Source organism: Euleptes europaea, chromosome 2, assembly GCF_029931775.1.
Source record: "Euleptes europaea isolate rEulEur1 chromosome 2, rEulEur1.hap1, whole genome shotgun sequence".
Lineage (NCBI taxonomy): Eukaryota > Metazoa > Chordata > Lepidosauria > Squamata > Sphaerodactylidae > Euleptes > Euleptes europaea.
Window position 1 is genome coordinate 12,854,507 of NC_079313.1, and position 12,359 is coordinate 12,866,865.

General features: G+C 49.1%; 1 pseudogene; it reads right to left on the minus strand.

Moving 5' to 3' along the window:
* Window positions 1–7,645: 7,645 nt before the first annotated feature.
* The window catches only part of LOC130472643 (ceramide synthase 4-like), a 37,155-nt pseudogene continuing 32,441 nt past the window's right edge, over window positions 7,646–12,359 (minus strand).

Consider the following 12,359-nt stretch of genomic DNA (forward strand, 5'->3'; position numbering starts at 1 on the left):
TCTGTTGAATTTGATTTTTTATGAATTTTGCCTTGTTGTATATATAAAACTGTACATTTAATTTTGTTGATTGAAAAGGTGCTATGAAGCAATAGTGCAATCTGAGGAAATTATATTTATAAATATTGATATAAGTGAATCATTAGCCTACATCTGTGATTTTTGAATACTACCAATTTACAGTTGAATTTACATTTTTTTGAATACTACCTGGAGGTTGGCAACCCCACTCCAGGTGATAGCTGGAGATCTCCCGCCGTCACTACTTATCTTTGGGAGAAATGGCCACTTTGGAAGGTGTATGCGCTCAAGAGAGGAAGATCATTAGTCAGGGTCTCCATATTAATGGTAGGTTGCTTTATTCATGTGTGACAATGGGGATTAACACATGTGCATATTTATGTCTATGTGCATATTTATGTGTATGTATGCTATACTGTATGGTGTATTCTGTAATGTGTATGGTATGTTGGTAGCTTAACAGCCCATTCCTGAGCCGCGTTGGCAGCAGCGCCCAAAAGCCTTTGGAGGCCAGCAAAGGCCCACGCCGGCGCAAGGGCCCACAGTGCCAGCATCTGGGAGGTGCACACTAGCGTTTGTGGCCCCAGCTCCAGCATGCCAGGCCGGAAGCCGGTCTCCATTCCTGGGTCGATACGCCTGGAGGTGTTCCCGGGGTGTAACTACATCCTCAACCTCCTACTTTCTTTTTCTCTGCAACTCAGAGAGGAGAGAAGTGTGTCCCCACTAAGAAAGTGCAAGTGTAAGTGTTCAATTGTTCAGGAAATAACCCCTTCCAAGTGTTTCCTTCCCTGCGGCCACTCTGGAGATGGCCAGCCAACATCTCCCTTCCCTGGGTGGCACCTGATGGGTTCTTTTGGTTGTGTGGGAATTTTGCTTACTCCCAGTTGCCCCTGAATTGGGCTGGATCATGCGTGTTCGGCACAATCAGGCCAGGGTTCTTTCTGTTGCCCTTAACCAAAGGAAATTCCCTAGGCATCCCTTTGTATGATGATCTCAAGAGAGTAAAGAGATCCATTCAGATCAGTAGCAAAGAGCGGGGGGAGGAATGGCCCCCTCAACAAATCATAGAATATTATGACCCTGCATCTTGGGCTAATGATGGGACTCTTGGGTACCGGACTCCCATATACATGTTGAATCGTATCATTCACCTTCAGGCTGTCTTGGAAATAATTACAAACCAGACGGCAGGGGCCTTAGAATTAATTGCCAATCATCAAACTCAAATGTGCACAGCAATTTATCAAAATCGCCTCGCTCTAGTTTATTTACATGCCGAAGAAGGGAGATTATGTGGACGGTTTAATTTTCTAATTATTGCCTTCAAATAGATGACAATGGAGAAGCAGTTCTTAACATTGCTTCAAATATAAGGAAAGTGGCTCATGTTCCTATCCAGACCTGGAAAACTGCTTGGGATGTATTTTGGTGGGAAGGAATCTTTGGGGGGCTTGGTGGAAGAAGGTGCTGTTTTTCCTTGTGTGTGCTGTAGCTGGAATTATTTTGTATTCCATGTTTCATGCAACTTATTCAAGCAGTTATCAAAAGCTCACACGTGATTGCCCTACCCATAGATAAACCACCTCCCGGAGCCCCGGGAACAATCATGGTCTTGCTCCCCTTGCCCAAGGAACTTCACTCAGCTTTACCCACCTAAAACCTCTTTGTTCCTTTGCCCTAATTTTGATATAAATCAAAAGAGTTCATGAAAATGGGGGGAAATGTAATGCCTGAAATCATTATTCGCTATGGGAAATGTATTAGAAATGTATTCTTTGATTGAAATATATTCTTTGTAATCAATAAAGTATAATCTGCACTTATGAATATGCCATACTCAGTATATAAGAGTTGGCATCTATGATTAAAGTCACACCAAGCACATATATGTGAAAGGCCTTGAGGCCCAGCTTTGCTTGTTAGAAGTTAATTAAAGAATCCATAGAATGCCCCAGTGTGCTTTCATGAGCTGGCTCCCCATACATAGGAGCCAGCTAGGAAAACTCCCTTAGTTAAGTTCTAGCAGCTGGCAGAGTCCAAGATAAGAAGAATTGCAGAAACTTAGGATCAAACAGAGAAGCACCTGACACTGGTAGGTCTTCTCTGCTCATTAGAGAGCATTAGATCACCACTTTCTTTGCAACACCTTCAATGCTGTTATAGGCTATTCTAATTTAGGGATCCCAAGTATTGGGCAGTTGAGTCTTACGTGTGTATTACACCTCTGTAACCACCCATTATCGAAGTCTATATTAATGCTTGCAACCCTTTGATGTGGGTGTGAATTGTCCTGCGCTTCAGGCGTCCTGGGAGGCGTTCCCAGGGTGTTACGGCGCCAGCCAGGGAGCGGGGCCACCAGAAGATAGAGATCAGTTCCATTGGAGAAAATGGCGGCTTTGGCAGTTGGACTCTATGGCCTTGAAGTCCCTCCCCCTCCCCAAACCCCACCCTCCTCAAGCTTCGCCCCCAAAATCTCCTGCCAGTGGTGAAGAGAGACCTGGCAACCCCATTTAAGCATGTGCCGTTTGAAACCAGAGATCCCACAACTCCTGGTTAATATTTATTTTCTGTCTGAATAAATTTTGGTCCAATAAATCATTCTATTCCTGTCAGTTTAACTCATTATCCCTCAGTTTTCAGCCTAGGCTTGGATAGGTTTATACCAGGCCCAAATTCTGTACCCACAATCTCCTTTTTAATACCCACTGGGAACCACAGTGCAGTGGAGTTGGCAGGAAATTGTATGATGGGGGGGGGGTAGATCTTAGAGGTTGGTGTCTAGTACTCAGGAAATCCAAACGTGCCCATTGGCCATATTAGTATGTCTCGTATTTTCCTGCCCTCACTGCCCTAAACATACCATCTAAGGGAGCCATCTTCCCTGCTATGATAAGCTTCCTCTGAGCACCAGTCACCAACTATGGCCTGGATTCCATAATCCACAGGGGCAAGTTTGTTCCTGGGGTTGTTGGTGGGGAAGGAGGCAACCCTTATCCTCTGCGTACATATAAGAGGCAGGAACTCTTCTTCCCTTTCCCCCTCTCCACAGCAGCCTCTGGCCCACATGGCTATTAGGTAAAGGTAAAGGTCCCCTGTGCAAGCACCGGGTCATTCCTGACCCATGGGGTGACGTCACATCCTGATGTTTCCTAGGCAGACTTTGTTTTTACGGGGTGGTTTGCCAGTGCCTTCCCCAGTCATCTTCCCTTTACCCCCCAGCAAGCCGGGTACTCATTTTACCGACCTCAGAAGGATGGAAGGCTGAGTCAACCTTGAGCCGGCTACCTGAAACCGACTTCCGTTGGGATCGAACTCAGGTCGTGAGCAGAGCTTTTGACTGCAGTACTGCAGCTTAACACTCTGCACCATGGCTCTTAGGCCGCACAAAAGGATTGCTGTGGAGAGGGGACCATGGGAAAAGTCTGCAACCATCAGACCCTTCCTACCCCATATGAAGTTCATAATTTTGCATATGCATCTGCCGTTGAGTGTGTCCCTTTTTGCTCAGGAAAATATTGCGAAGGGGAGACAAGAAAACGGAAATATGCAATTTGTTTCCAAAACAAGTTTATTAATGAGGAGCGCTCGAGGCGTCCTAGAAACATGGGGCGTTAATGCATGGCTGTTTTGGCTCTCCCACGAATGTAGCGTTATCTCCCCAGTCAACATGCACACTCCTCTCCCGCCTGTGGGATCAATCCACCTCCTTCCAAAACTTCTCCAGGTTTTCCAAGTCCAGCTTTGTCCCGATTTAAAATGAAGCCTTGCATCAGCTGCGGCTGTTTGCCGGTGCCTTTCAGCGCTCGGGTTGACTCCCCGCCGGGAGAAGCCACTCCCAGGCCCTGGCAGCAACAGCAGCAGCAACTTTCTACCCCCCCCCAGACCCCACCTCCCTTTTCTCTCTCTCTCTCTCCCCCTGCCCTCAGCGTGAGGGCTTTTGGGAGCCGCGGAGCAGGGAGGCTAGCAGGAAGCTGCCTGGATGTCACTCCAGCTGTGAGCTCTTGACCCATCGAACCAGAAATCACCACAGAGACAATCAGATTCCAAGCAGATGGCTTTACTGGTCAAATAGGCAATACAGTGCTTTGAAGGCAAGATGACAGCTATGAGTTGTCTTGCCCGTTAGTTGGAAATATAAGGCAGAGAAACGGCGGGAGATTACAAAGCATAAACAGAGCATTATTTTCCAGGAGTGGCGTTCCCAGGCTTTGGTATGTGAAGCCGTCCTTGAAGTCTGGACGGTTCAGCAAAGAAACGAAAGGAAACATCTAAACCGAGATAACAGCCTGACACCAGCCTGACACCAACAGGCCTCCCAGCCCTCCTGCAGGCTTATGTGTAGGGCTGCCAGGTCCCCCCTCTCCTGCAGCAGGAGGCATTTGGGGCCGAGCTGAGGAGATCATGTGCACGTGCACCGGTGCACCGACGCACGTGCGCATCACTTCTGATTTACAACCGGAAGTGCCGCCTCATGAGGGGCCTTGTACCACTCCCAGTTTGAGTGGTAAACGGCCGCTTGCGATGCGGCACTTCTGGGTGTAAATGCATTGCAAGGGGCCTTTTACTACTCAAACTGGGAGTTTGAGTGGTACAAGGCCCCTTGCGAGGCGGCACATCCGGTTCTAAACAGGAAGTGACGTGGCGGTGTGTGTGCACGTTTGCTCGCTGACCCTCAGCTGGTCAGCAGGCAGAGGGGTGAATTGCCGGGGGGTTGTGCGCCACCACTGGGCACCTGGCAACCCTACTTATGTGCCTGCTCAGCCTGGAGCGCATGGTGGCAACAGCACTGTTGGGGCTCAGCCTTAGGAGTCAGAGAGTGGTGGGCCGGGAGGCCTGGCTGGTGCTTCTGGAGTCCAGTTTGTGGGGACCAGTGGAATATAGGGTGGAGAGGGGGAATTCCCAGCAGACATCAGGCGGTGGAATGAACAGTCTTCTCTCGGACTTCACCATGCGTTTGGATTTTGGATCGCAGGATAGAAAGGCATGAGACATGAGGGGGGAGGATTGACAGACAAAACGGCCATGCGTTAACGGCCATAGTCATGTGACGCAGGAAACAAGTAAAAAAACCCGCAGCCATTTCCCCACCCTCCTAAGGGCAATAGATCAATCAAGTTTTATTTCGATACAATATCAGCTCTGAATAAAAATCAGAGTTAGGTTAAAATAATAAAATAAAATAATAAAAGTTGATGATTCTGGAAGGGATGATTTGAAGAAGAGGAGGAAAGATCTTCTATGGGGAAAGGTTTTCAATTAGGCGTTTACGAATCCCACTAGACCGGAGGCAGAATTTGGCTACTTGAATGATTAACTCTAGCAGAGGAGTCTGCTAAGAGAAGGGAAACTTTAGCTTCTTCCAGTCTCCCAGGAAAGCATGACAACATGGGGAGAATGTACTGCGATCTTATGTCGTTGTAGAAGGGACATTGCTGCAGAACATGTTCTATTGTTTCCACTTTCTCTGTTTTGCATGGGCGTAGTCGTTGATGAAAGGGAGTACGGAGATACCTGCCTTCCAGGAGAGCTGAAGGTAAGGCTTTGAAACGCGCAAGAGTAAAGGCCTAAGGGCAAGAGAGTAAACTGCAGACTCAGCTTGTACAAGGAGACTCTGCCACTTCTCAAAGCTTCACCATTTCCTGGATCTGGGATTTTTGACTGGAGATCACGTGCCTGTTTTCCGGTTCCCCACACCGGTGCAGGAAAAGCTGGATATTTACAAGGTGGGTTATAAATTAATGGTTGTGCATCAGCCCTGCCAATCTACCATCAGGACTGGCCAAAGGAAACGAAAGGGACCAACTTTGTACTGTGTGTGTGTGTTAAGTGCCGTCAAGTCGCTTCCAACTCATGGCGACCCTATGAATCCATTTCCTCCAGAATGTCCTATCTTTGACAGCCTTGCTCAGATCTTGCAAATTGAGGGCTGTGGCTTCCTTTATTGAGTCCATCCATCTCTTGTTGGGTCTTCCTCTTTTCCTGCTGCCCTCAACTTTTCCTAGCATGATCGTCTTTTCTAGTGACTCTTGCCTTCTCATAATGTGACCAAAATACGATAGCCTCAGTTTAGTCATTTTAGCTTCTAGGGTCAGTTCAGGCTTGATTTGATCTATAACCCACTGATTTGGCAGTCCACGGTATCTGTAACACTCTCCTCCAACAACCACATTTCAAAGGAGTCTACTTTCTTCCTGTCAGCTTTCTTCATTGTCCAGCTTTCACACCCATGCATAGTAATAGGGAATATGATGGCATTAATTAACCTAATCTTGGTAGCTGGTGACACATCCTTACACTTCAGAATCTTTTCTAGCTCCTTCATGGCTGCTCTTCCCAGTCTCAATTTCCTTTGTACTACAGGTTGAGTATCCCTTATCCAAAAATCCAATATCCAAAATGATCCAAAACCCAAAACTTTTTGAACGCCCACAAAGGGTAATAAAATTGCAAGTGTGCAGGCCAGTTGAGCCAACGGCAGGTTCCCCACGATGCCCCGCATGCACAAAATTATTTTTAAAATATGGTATAAAATTATCTTCAGCCTATGTGTATAAGGTGTATATAAAACATAAATGAACTTCATGTTTAGACTTGGGTCCTGTCCCCAAGATATCTCGTTATGCATATGCAAATATTCCAAAATCCAGAAAAAAAATCTGAAATCCAAAACACTTCTGGTCCCAAGAATTTTGGATAAGGGATACTCAACCTGTACTCACTTTTTTCTCCTCTGGCTTCCGCAAGCTTATGAAATAAAACAGAGGATACAATAGTGTACAGTTCTGGAGGGTCATTTATGCATGGTCCCTTTACCCTCCTTTATTCCCTGTTTCAGCCAGGATCAAGTTTTTCAGTATGCACGTTACCTCATTCCTTAGAAGCTCAACGCTGTTTCAACCCAAAACGAACCCGACTTTTCCCATTCCTCTTCTGGCTCGAATTAAACCGTTCTTCCTGGTTCATTCTGGAGTCACAGAGCATGCAAACTCTGTTCTCGGGTTGAGCTTCGCCCCCACCCTTTTCCAAACCCCTCTTCAAGGCAGCATGCAGATAGCCAAACAGGGGAAGAACAGAAGATTGGCTTCTCTCACAGCCAATCATGAAGCAGTATGAAAAGAGGCAGGGATTCAAGTGCTTCCTGCTTCCTGCTATCTCGGAGCTCTTTCTGAGCAAAAGAAAGGCTTTTTTAAAAACGAGGCTTGGATTCCCCCCCCCTTCTTTCAGATTGCTTTGTTTTTTGTTCTTAAAATGCTTTTTTATGCGGCAGTTGGGTCTGGGGGGAAGGAAATCTTCTCTCAGGGTGAGTACTGCAAATCAGCCAATTACAGAGCAGCATTTAAAGGGGTGGGACTTGATTTGAACTTGGGAGACTGCTTCTCTGTATTCATTCCTCCATTAGCACACAGTTTCGTCCCTGATCATTCTAGCCAATACATACAGTTTCCCCCAACCCGGGTTACTTTGATCCTGGCTGAAACGGGGAATAAAGGAGGTTAAAGCGACCATGCATAAATGACCGAGGAAGCAGAGATTTGGCTGTCAGGTCTAAGGTTAGGTCTTTCCAGGCCTACAGGAAACAAGGGCGAGCTGGGAAGGGAACAGAGTATGCTTGATCAGGGGCTGGTCAGTCACTCGAGCTGGCTCCAGCTACCTGATTCTGGTATTGCCGTTCACGGGATGGCTGCTGCCGTTCAGTCTCTTTGCTGATGCAGCCGCCGCCGCTGTTCAGGCTGGGCCGGCCGGGCCCATTCTTCTTTGCTTCCTTCTCCTGTGCCGTCTTCTTCACCCTTCTTGCTGTCATCCGAGTTGCTCCTCAAGTCTTTTTCTACCTGCAAGAGAACCAGACGACTCGTCACCAGCCTTGGCTACCCTTCTGTTTTGTCCAGACAGATGCCTCCGCTCATTTGACCCACCCCTACTTGTTCATTCTCCCACCAGGGATGGACAGACTTCCGATCCATTCTGCCAAGATGTCAGGCCTGTGTCTCAGTTAGTTTCGTTTTCTCACCGTCTCTCCTTCAAGGACTGTTTTGCATTCCTGTTCTCTTTGAAGCTTGCAGATGTCCGTGGGAGCAGCGGCGCCTCTGTACTGTTTGTAATGTGTTCGAAATAATCTCATGAGACTGTACTGTTGAGTGCTTTTTTCAATGCTTTTATATTATCAAGTGCATGCCAGTTTCCTCCATTGCTGTCTTGGGTTCTCTATGCTCTGTTTACCTATGCTACCATTAAACCAACTTCTTTGGACAACTTCATCTCCTGCTGTGGTTAGTGGTTCTCGATAAGGCAAGTGCTTACATTAAGACAGCAATCATTTCTCTCACCTGTCAGGTTGGAGCCCCGGAGGGTTCGCCTGCCACTCGGATGGGAGCAAGGACGGTGCTTTCCGAGTGATCTACCTGTGGCTAGAGCCCTGTGTGGTTCGCCCCGGGCCCGGCGGATCTGATCCCCGGGTAGCGGGTTCCTGCTAGGAGCCCTGGAAGGATTCCATCCGTGGTCCCTTCCATTGGGAACACCGACTGACAACCCCGACCTCGTACGGGACGTTATAGCTGAGCTACATCGAACTGATGCGGAAGTTAATCGCTTGACTGGCTCAGTGGCGTTCTCTTGTTCAGGCTCAGTGGCGTTCTCTAGCCGCAATGGTCCCCTGGACGTCTGACATTGCTGATACCAGCACCTGCCAAGACCTCCAGACCCTTGACCGGTTGGTGGAAGATGCTCAGTTGGCAGCTGAGGATTTACAACTGTTGACTAGCCTGTTGGCCGAACTTACTGCTTGTGAAATGCAACCAACTCTGACCGCGGTCCCAATCCGTTTTGCCAACATGGCGACCCTGGTCACACCACCCCCCGAGCTCTACCAAGTGGAAGCGAAAGCGGTGGCCACAGGGGTGACTGCCCTCTTCCAAGGCCACACTGCGGCCACTATTTCAGTGGCTGAACTTACGAAACATCTCACCCCCGACTTTGGTGCAGATGCGGCCGCCTTGGCGGTACAGATCCAACCGATGTTGGACCTGCCAGATCGCGCTGAGCTCCTCTACACTTTGGAACAGGAGGCCCTTCCACTCATTACCACGGCACTGACCGCCAAACTGGAAGCCGACCAGATCCTGACTGAGCGCAAGAAAGCGGAGGAGCAAGCACGGACAGCGGCTGAAGCCGCGGCAAAAGCTCGGGCAGAGTAGGAGGAGAGGGAACGCTTAGCCGTCGAACGGGCGCGGAGTGGCGCGCGTCCCCGACAGCCCGGGGGCTATGAATTACCCCCATTCTCCCCGTCTTTCGTCCCATCTCGTAGCGTTCAATGCTCCCGCAGGTTGGCGGGGACTTTGCCCGAGAGGCCGGACAATTCCGACGAGGAGGACTTATATGGTGGGAAGTCTCTCTGGGCTGCTAATTTACAGGTCAGCCAGTCCCGCCGGACTGGCGGCACTAGTGACGAGGTATTTTTGCTACGTAACCAAAATCTGGACCTTATGGAGCAGGTGGCACGCTTACAGGATCAACTGACCTTAGTACTCAGGGACAATGACCAGTTACAACTGGCTCAAGCTGCACCCGTTGCCCCCGCTCCCGTGACACCGCAGCAGCCACCGCAACAACCGCAACAACTGCCACAGCAACCAGCTGCGCCGGTGGTTCCTCCTGACGGAGGCCCCGCAGCTCCTGGCGGGGGTCCTGTCGCTCCTGGTGGAGAACCCATAGTTCCAGGCAGAGGCCCCGCAGCGCCCGGCAGAGTGCCTGTTGCACCTGCTTTACCGGTGCCACCGGGTGCACCGGGGTTACCAGGAGCCCCAGTTCCTGGATACCCGCCTGTACCCCCAATGCCATGGAAGCTGCCGAAACTGAAGGTTACTTATGATGGCTCTGTTGAAACCTTACCCCGTTTTTTGCATCATGTAGTTATATGAGGGAGCAAAGACAATTCTTCCCTACCGAAGATAGCCGCGTCTGTTTCGTTGCCTCTCTGTTAACAGAAAAAGCGGCCGACTGGATGATCCTCCAGTTTGATACGTGGTCCCGCTCCATTCGCTCCCTCGACAATTTTATGTTCGCCTTGCAACGGCGCTTTGAAGATCCCTTCATGGGAGAGAGAGCCAAAGCGGAACTTTTACAACTCAGGCAAGGCTCCTCTCCAGTTTGGGAATTTGCAGATTAATTCCAACGACTCGCGATTAAGATAGTGGACTGGCCTGAAGCTACCCTTATCCACTACTTTCGTGAGGCTTTGCACCCAGACATTTTGAACTGGTCTTATATGCGGGGCAACCCAGATACCCTTGAAGATTGGATTTTACTGGCTGAGGAAGTTGAAAGCCGCCGGCGATTTGTTTCGCTAGTCCAAAATAGAACCAAGGAGAAGGGCGGACAAAAGCCGCCCACCAAACCTTCGACTCCCAACCCGCGGAGAACAACTCGACTCCCTCTGGACCGCGAGTCTCGATTTCAGAGAGGGGCCTGTCTCGTTTGCGGTGGAATGGGTCACTTTGCAGCGGCTTGCCCTCAACGTCCAGAACCCACTCGACCAAGCGTACCGCCTCGAGCTCGGGGACGACCTCAATGCAGAGGCACCGCGGCCACCCGCAGCGCAGCGCCGGGACGACCCACACCCTCTGCACTTCACGTTGGAGAATCGTCTAACCTTCCTGCACCAATCGACCCCGTAGGGTCCCGGATTACAAGTGCCCCAGAGGGGGACAGCTCTCCTTCTTCCAACGAGTATAATCAATGGAATTCCCCAGCCCTAAATCTGGAATCCCCTCTTGACCTGTCAAAAAATGGGTACGGTCTGTGGTGAGTGGAGCGTCCCCACAGACCCCTGCGGAATCTCCTGCAAAACTCAAGGCTCCTGTCATGGTGAGTGAAGTTGAAAACACTGTTTATGTGGATGTAGTGTTACAACACTATAAAAAGGGCCCCCAATTACATGTCAAGGCGCTCATAGACTCTGGCTGCGGGCGCACTTTAATCAATGAGGCCACGTTTGCAGCCCTAAAAGTCAAGTCCGAAGACCTACCGGCTCCTGTTCAATTCGCTCAAATGGACGGTAGCCATTTTAGAGGGGGGGCAGTCGACCGTCGCACACGGGGGGTGGCGATGGGTATTGGTTCCCATTGGGAACCATAGCTCCTATCCAATACAAAGTTGTTTTGGGGATTAATTGGCTCAAAGGCCACAGTCCCCCCATAGACTGGGAGGCTGACACAATTACGTTTACCAACCCTAAATGTGAACAGCACCGGTGTGAGGTCGCGGTTGTACTTCCACCCGCTCCAGCCTTAACCTCCGATACTTTATTGCCGACCCCATTACCCGAGGTATACCGAGACTTTGAAGACGTTTTTGATATAAAATTCACAGTGGGTAGCCGTGTTAGTCTGTTTGCAGTAGTCAAAAAGGGCAAGAGTCCAGTAGCACCTTAAAGACTAACAAAAATATTTTCTGGTAGGGTATGAGCTTTCGTGAGCCACAGCTTACTTCTTCAGATACTGGTATCTGAAGAAGTGAGCTGTGGCTCACGAAAGCTCATACCCTACCAGAAAATATTTTTGTTAGTCTTTAAGGTGCTACTGGACTCTTGCCCTTTTTGATATAAAAGAATGCGATGCCTTGCCCCCCCACCGTACCACAGACTGTGCAATTGAAGTAGTGAAAGACTGCACATTGGCTAAAAGCAAGATTTACCCTATGAGCGTTTCCGAACGTGCTGTGTTGCAAGACTTTTTGGATAAAAGACTTGCTCGAGGGTTCATTCGACCGTCAACCGCCCCCAACTCAGCCCCTGCTTTCTTTGTCCATAAGAAGGAGGGTGACTTGCATTTGTGTAATGACTTCCGAAAACTCAACGCAGTTACCCAAACCAACGCCTACCCCATACCGTTGATCTCAGACATCTTGGGACAATTACGAGAGGGGCGCATTTTCACCAAATTGGACTTGGTTGAGGCTTGTTACTGGGTCCGGATTCGTGACGGGGACGAACCCCTCACAGCCTTCTCTAGCTGCTTCGGAATGTATGCATTTCTAGTGATGCCTTTTGGGTTAAAAGGGGCCCCGGGGGTCTTCATGCAACTCATTAACGAGATCCTCCATGATTTATTATATCGGGGCATGGTGGTTTATCTTGATGATATCCTTATTTACTCTAAATCCATGGATGAACATATTACTCTGGTCAGAGAAGCGTTGCAACGTCTACGTAATAATCAGCTCTATGCAAAGTTGTCTAAGTGCGAGTTCCACCAAGAACAATTAACTTTTTTGGGATACATAATTTCCCATCAGGGCCTCAGCATGGACCCTGCTAAAGTACAATCTGTACTTGATTGGGCTCC